The following is a 5,672-nucleotide window of genomic DNA, read 5'->3' on the forward strand; positions in this document are numbered from 1 at the left end:
CCAGCACATAGACTGTCCTTTAAGGAAGGCCGTAGCCTGCGCTGTCAAGGCAGCTCAGGAGTGGGTGGGAGAGGTCAGGGGACAGACAGCTTTGGGATGGCTTCACGAGGGGGGTGCACTTTGGGATTCCAAACCAAAGGAGGGTCAGGACCTTGCAGAGGATTCAAAGGGGACAGGGAGCAGGAAGGATGGGAAGGGGGAGCAGGAGGTGAAGAGTACCAGCCCTGAGCTCCTCCAAGACGCCAGAGGAGAGTGCTCCCGCAGCAGCAGAAGAGAAAAGACAACAGCGGGAGCACCTCCAGCAAGAGAGGATCGAGGCCTGCAGAAGTGGAAGTGGCAGACGCAGCCATGGGCCTTCCACCCAGCAGAGGCCCAGCACCTCTGACAGAGAAATGGGTGGGAAGCAGCCTGGCCTGATGTAGGCCAAGGCCAGAAGAAGAGGCCCTGGGGGCTGAGTCTAATTCTGTGCCTCGCTTTCCTCCAGGAGGCAGGGCCAGAATGCTGCTTCCCTCCACCCCCGTGGTAGACCCAGGCTCCAGAGATGAGAGGCCCCTCCTGTGCAGAATTCCCTCCCTGTGCCCTTCTGGTATGGGTTTGACCACAGGTAGAGAAACTGAGGCTAGGTGAGGTCCTGGTCTGGTCCCTCAGTCTCCTGGGTGGGTGCGGTCTTAAGCTCTTTGTAAGGAGAAATGTAGAAGTGGAGGGGAAAAGACAGGGCGGACCTATCAGGGGCCTGGATGGGGTGAGATGTGAACCGAGGAGTCCTCTCTCAGCTCTAGCATAGCGGACGGACGGACGGATGCAGTGGCTTCCAACCCACCCTTCTGGTCCAGGGGCCTTAACCAGGAGGATGTGAGAAAAGTGGGCTGGGAGGAGGAAGGAAGCTGATAAAGACGTGCTTGCAGCTGCGATGAGGAGATGGGGGTGGAGTGGGGTGGCCCAGCAATCTTGGTAACTATGGAGGCTGGGGAACCCCCTGGCCTGGCCAGAGAATAGGATCCAGCCAGGTCCTTGGAGGGGAGGTAGGAGAATTTTTCCAGAATGGGGGTCTGAGTTGGAAGAAGATTGTGCTGAGGGAGTGAAAACAGGGTGGGAGGAGGGTGGGGGTCAGTTGCTGCTGAGGACATCATCAAGCCAGGAAACCGGATACTGGGGGGCTGGGTGGAAGATGTGGGGGAAGAGATTGAATGGGGGGAAGCAGCCCTGCTCAGGCCGGACGCAGTCTCACCCATGTCCTTCGCACCTGACCAGGGGCAGGAGGAAGGAGGAGTACCCCAGCAACACTGGCAACACCATGGGAGAGGGGGAGGGTGGCTTTGGGGGGGATGGGAGGGGCTATTTTTAAACTTGGAAAAACCGTGAGTTCATCTCCACTCTGGAGGCCGCAAAGGCCCCATTGTACAGGGGTTGGGGGGGAGGTGAGTGGCACAATGTGCGATTATGTTGGAGCAGGCAGGGGGAGCAGAGGGTGGGGGAGGGGGGTGGGGGAGGAGGGTGGAGTAGGGCTGTCTTCGTCACAGCTGGCCTACTGAACTCTGGGGTCGAGCCAGGCTGGGGCTTGCACTGGGGTGGAGGAACGGTTTCTACCCTCACAAAGCCCCACGTTGGGGAGCTGGGGTCTCTGGCATCCGGTGGCTCATCCTGGGTAGGGGGCTGACGGTGGGATTCCCACAGCCTGGCTTTCCCAGGGACTGTAGGGTCTGTTCCCAGGCTCCCAGCATTCCTACAACTCCCCTGGGAGCTGCTGGCCTGTCCTCTCGGCCCCTTCCCTGCCAGGGAGTGGGGGGAGAGAAGGGGAAAGAGGATGTGGGTGCATCGGGACGCTTCCTGGGACAAGAGACCCTTAAGCCAGAGCGAGCGGGCAGCAATGGATGGCCGGGGTATGTTGAGAGGGGGTCACAGCCCTCCCATCCTAGTCCCTAGCCCTGCTGAGCCCTCCGATCGACCGAGGACTGCCCTTCTTGTCCCCTCCGACTCTAGGGACCTCCCCAAGTGGGCCAGCCCACCTGCCCGACCTCAGGCCTGCAGCACCGACGGCCTGGGCCCGGGGGAGCCAGGCGAGGCGGGAAGGCGCCGGCGCTAAGCTCCCGGGGCTCGCGGAGGTCCTGCCCGCCAGGCCCGGGGGCGGGGCATCCGGCCGAGAGCACCGACCCAAACATTACCATAAATGCTCAGGCGGCGCCGCGGGCCGGGCCGCGGCGGGCGGGGACCCCGGGCCCTCCGGAAGCCCCGAATGCCGTCTCCAGGCCTTTCCCAGCCCCGGCCAGCGGCGGGGATCAGGCTGCCGTGTCGCCCCCTCTGCGAATCGGCGGGGCGGGGGAGAAAACCGAGGCTGCGCGGCGAGTCTCTGGGGCTGCCTCCTGGGAAAGCCCCGGGAAGGGCAAGAGTAGGACCCTCCAGGCAGGATGTCAGCGTCTCCAGGGGTGGCGGCGGCTCGGTCCCCCTCCTGCTCTGCGAGCCCCACTCCTGTCCGCGGTGCTGTCCTGCGTGTCAGTTCCCTGGCCTCTGAGCACCTAATCCCCTTCCCATGTCCCTGTCCCCAGCCTGAACTTGGAGAATGAAGGATGATGGGGGGATGGGGCAGAGTGCTGGGAATTTACACCTCTCCCCCTCAGGGAAGTTCACATCCGCTCCCCAAAATACCACCACCCAGGGAGAGGAATGTCCCCAGAGAGCTGTTTGAGTTTGAGTTGTCGCTGAGGAAAGGCCAGCTGGCCTACAGGAGGGGAGCCTGTGGGAAACCCGAGTTCCGCAGCTCCTGGACCCTCTCCTCCCTGAAGGGCACTTGGGCATTTCCTTTTCCTTTCACACAGAGCTTTAAGCAACCCAGGAGGAGCCCTGGAGGAGGGGAGCCTTGTCATTCCCCCAGGCAGGGCCTGGGCTTCTCACTGCCGTTGGGGTGATGGGAGGCGACAGAAGAGGAAAGGTGAGAGGGGGGCCTCTGCCGCCTCCTGGGCACCCACACCTCAGTGGCTGGGGCCTTAGGGGAACTTGCAAAGTGGAAAGGCACAGGATTTTGAGTCACGGGAGCGCCCTACAGTAGGTCGGAGGGTAGCCGTGCTATCACAGGGCACCTTCCCTTCCCATCCCTGTCCCCCTGGAAACCGCTCCTTCAACTTTGGTCTCGAACACTCTGGCTGTAAGCTCCATGAAGGAAGTGGTGGCTTTGACACAGTCTGCCACTTAATTAGCTGATCTTGGGCAAGTGCCCTGACCAATGACTGTTGAGAGGGGACAGTGCTCTGAATGAGGTAAGAAGCTATTCATATCTAATATTCGTACAGTGCTCTACAACTTAGACCTTTCACTTAAGGGTCATTTTCATGACCAATGTTTGTTTTGATCTTTGCAACAAAGAATTACAAAACTGAAGCACAAAGAGTTATATGACCTGTGAGTGATGGGACTACATTTTTAAAAATTGTGATAACAGCTGGACACATTGGTGCAAGCCTGTAGGCCAGCTACTTAGGAGGCTGAGGCAGGAGGATCACTTGAGCCCAGAAGTTCAAGGCTGCAGTGTGCTATGATCATGCGAATAACCATTGCACTCCAGCCCGGGCAACGTAGCAAGACTCTTGTCAATCAATCAATCAATCAATGTGGTAAAATGCACATAACATAAAATTGTAACCATTTTAAAGTGCACATGCAGTGGTATTAAGTACCTTTACAATGTTGTGCAACCATCACTACTATCTAGTTCCAGAACTTTTCGTCACCCTAAGGAGCTAAAATTTGAACCAAGATTTATCTAACTCCAAAGCCCGTGCACTATACCTGTAATAATTATAGCCGAATTAAGAGCTGAATGGTGTAGTATAAACGAAACACATCAGGAATTTAGAAAAGGGAGTGTCCATGTGGACCTCAGGCCTGTACTAGCCAGGGAGGTCTTATGGGAAATGTGGAGGCTTCAGTGAAAGGTCAAGTTTAGATAGGGGAGGAGGAGGAATGATCCAGGCAGAAGAAATGGCAAAAAGAGAGGGATGGGACCGAAGAAAGGGGCACATATAGTGACAACTGCAGAATTTCTGTATCAGAAGAGTTTCCGAGTAGCCATCTGGCTAGAAGATGGAGTTGGTGGGGAGGCTGGGTGACTTATCTTGAAATTGTACTTGCATAGCAAGCCCACTACTTTCATGTCCATTATACATCGACTTGGAGTACCTTGAGGAGAACTTAGCTACACTCTCCCCCTTGGCACCACCCTTATGCAAACAGTTGGTACTCAAAGAAGAGTTGGCTAACTAGAAATTCAGCAGGGTAGAGGGTGTGTGCACAGGAGACCTTGGGAAGATGAGTTGGGGTTAGGTTATAGGGGAAGAGCTTGGATTTTAGGATAGGCAATGGGGAGCTACTGCAGGTTCTAGAGCAATGGAAAAATGACATGAAATTGGGAATTTAGCTTTACAACGGTTTCTCGATTTCTTCTTGGCCTGAGAGCGCCCCCTGGTGCCCCTAGTTTGAATTTCCCTCATCTCATGGAGTAGGTGGGAGGATGGGGGAACTGCAAAACAGGATTGATGAGTGGCAGAAGCTAGAATCTTGGCTCTTATTTCACTCCATGCTAAGTGATGACAGCACTCAGCAAAACTAGAGGTGACATGTGGACAGAGAGGGTTTGAGATGAAGAGAGAAAGGGCATTGTAGTGGTTCCCTTCTCTCTGTCCCATAACTCTGTACGTATGTCTATTGTGCTTTGGGATATAGTGCACTACCCAGGTACTACTGAGATGGGGCCTGGAGGTAGGATGATGGCTAAGACAAGGTCTATGTGCTTGAGAACGTGCACTCTCGTGAGGGGGACAGACAAGTAAACAATTATGATACAATGTACCAAGAACTAGGGTGCAAATATGCACATAAAACAGTCAGTGGCTGGGTGTAATGGCTCGTGCTTGTAGTCCTAGCTACTCGAGAGGCTGAGGTGGGAGGATCACTTGAGCCAAGGAATTGGAGGCTGCAGTGAGTTATGATCGTGCCACTGGACTCCAGCCTGGGCAACAGGCTCTATCTCTAATACAAACAGAGTAAGACCCTATCTCTAATACAAACAAACAAACAAACAAAACAAGAAAACAGTTACTTAACTCAGCTTGGGGTGATCAGAAAAGGCTTCCTGGAAGAGTTGACACCTGGGTTCATTTTAATGGATGAATGGTAGATAACCAGGTAAATGGGCGTAGGGTGTGCTGTTTATTTGTATATTTATTCTGAGACAAAATCTCACTCTGTTGCCCAGGGTGGAGTGCAGTGGTGTTACCATAACTTACTGCAGCCTCAAACTACTGGGCTCGAGCCATCCTCCTGCCTCAGCCTCCTGAATAGCTGGGACTACAGACGCGGACCACAACACCCAGCTAATTTTTCTATTTTTTGTAGAGATGGGGATCTTGTAATGTTGCCCAAGCTGGTCTTGAACTCCTGGGCTCAAGTGTTCCTCCTGCCTTGGCCTCGCAAAGTGCTGGGATTACAGGCATGAACCACCATGCCAGGCTGGGGTATGCTGTTTAAAATGTGACACAGCACGATGCGCAGGGGACTGTAGCAGTTGGTTAGTATTCTGCAAGGGCAGATGACACTAGTGAAGGATGAGGTCAGATTACAAAGGCATAAACCATGGGAAATTAAGAGCTACAGGGTGTGTATAAATCATTTTAAGCAGGGGA

This window comes from Propithecus coquereli, unplaced genomic scaffold (assembly GCF_000956105.1).
Source record: "Propithecus coquereli isolate 6110/MARCELLA unplaced genomic scaffold, Pcoq_1.0 Scaffold477, whole genome shotgun sequence".
Lineage (NCBI taxonomy): Eukaryota > Metazoa > Chordata > Mammalia > Primates > Indriidae > Propithecus > Propithecus coquereli.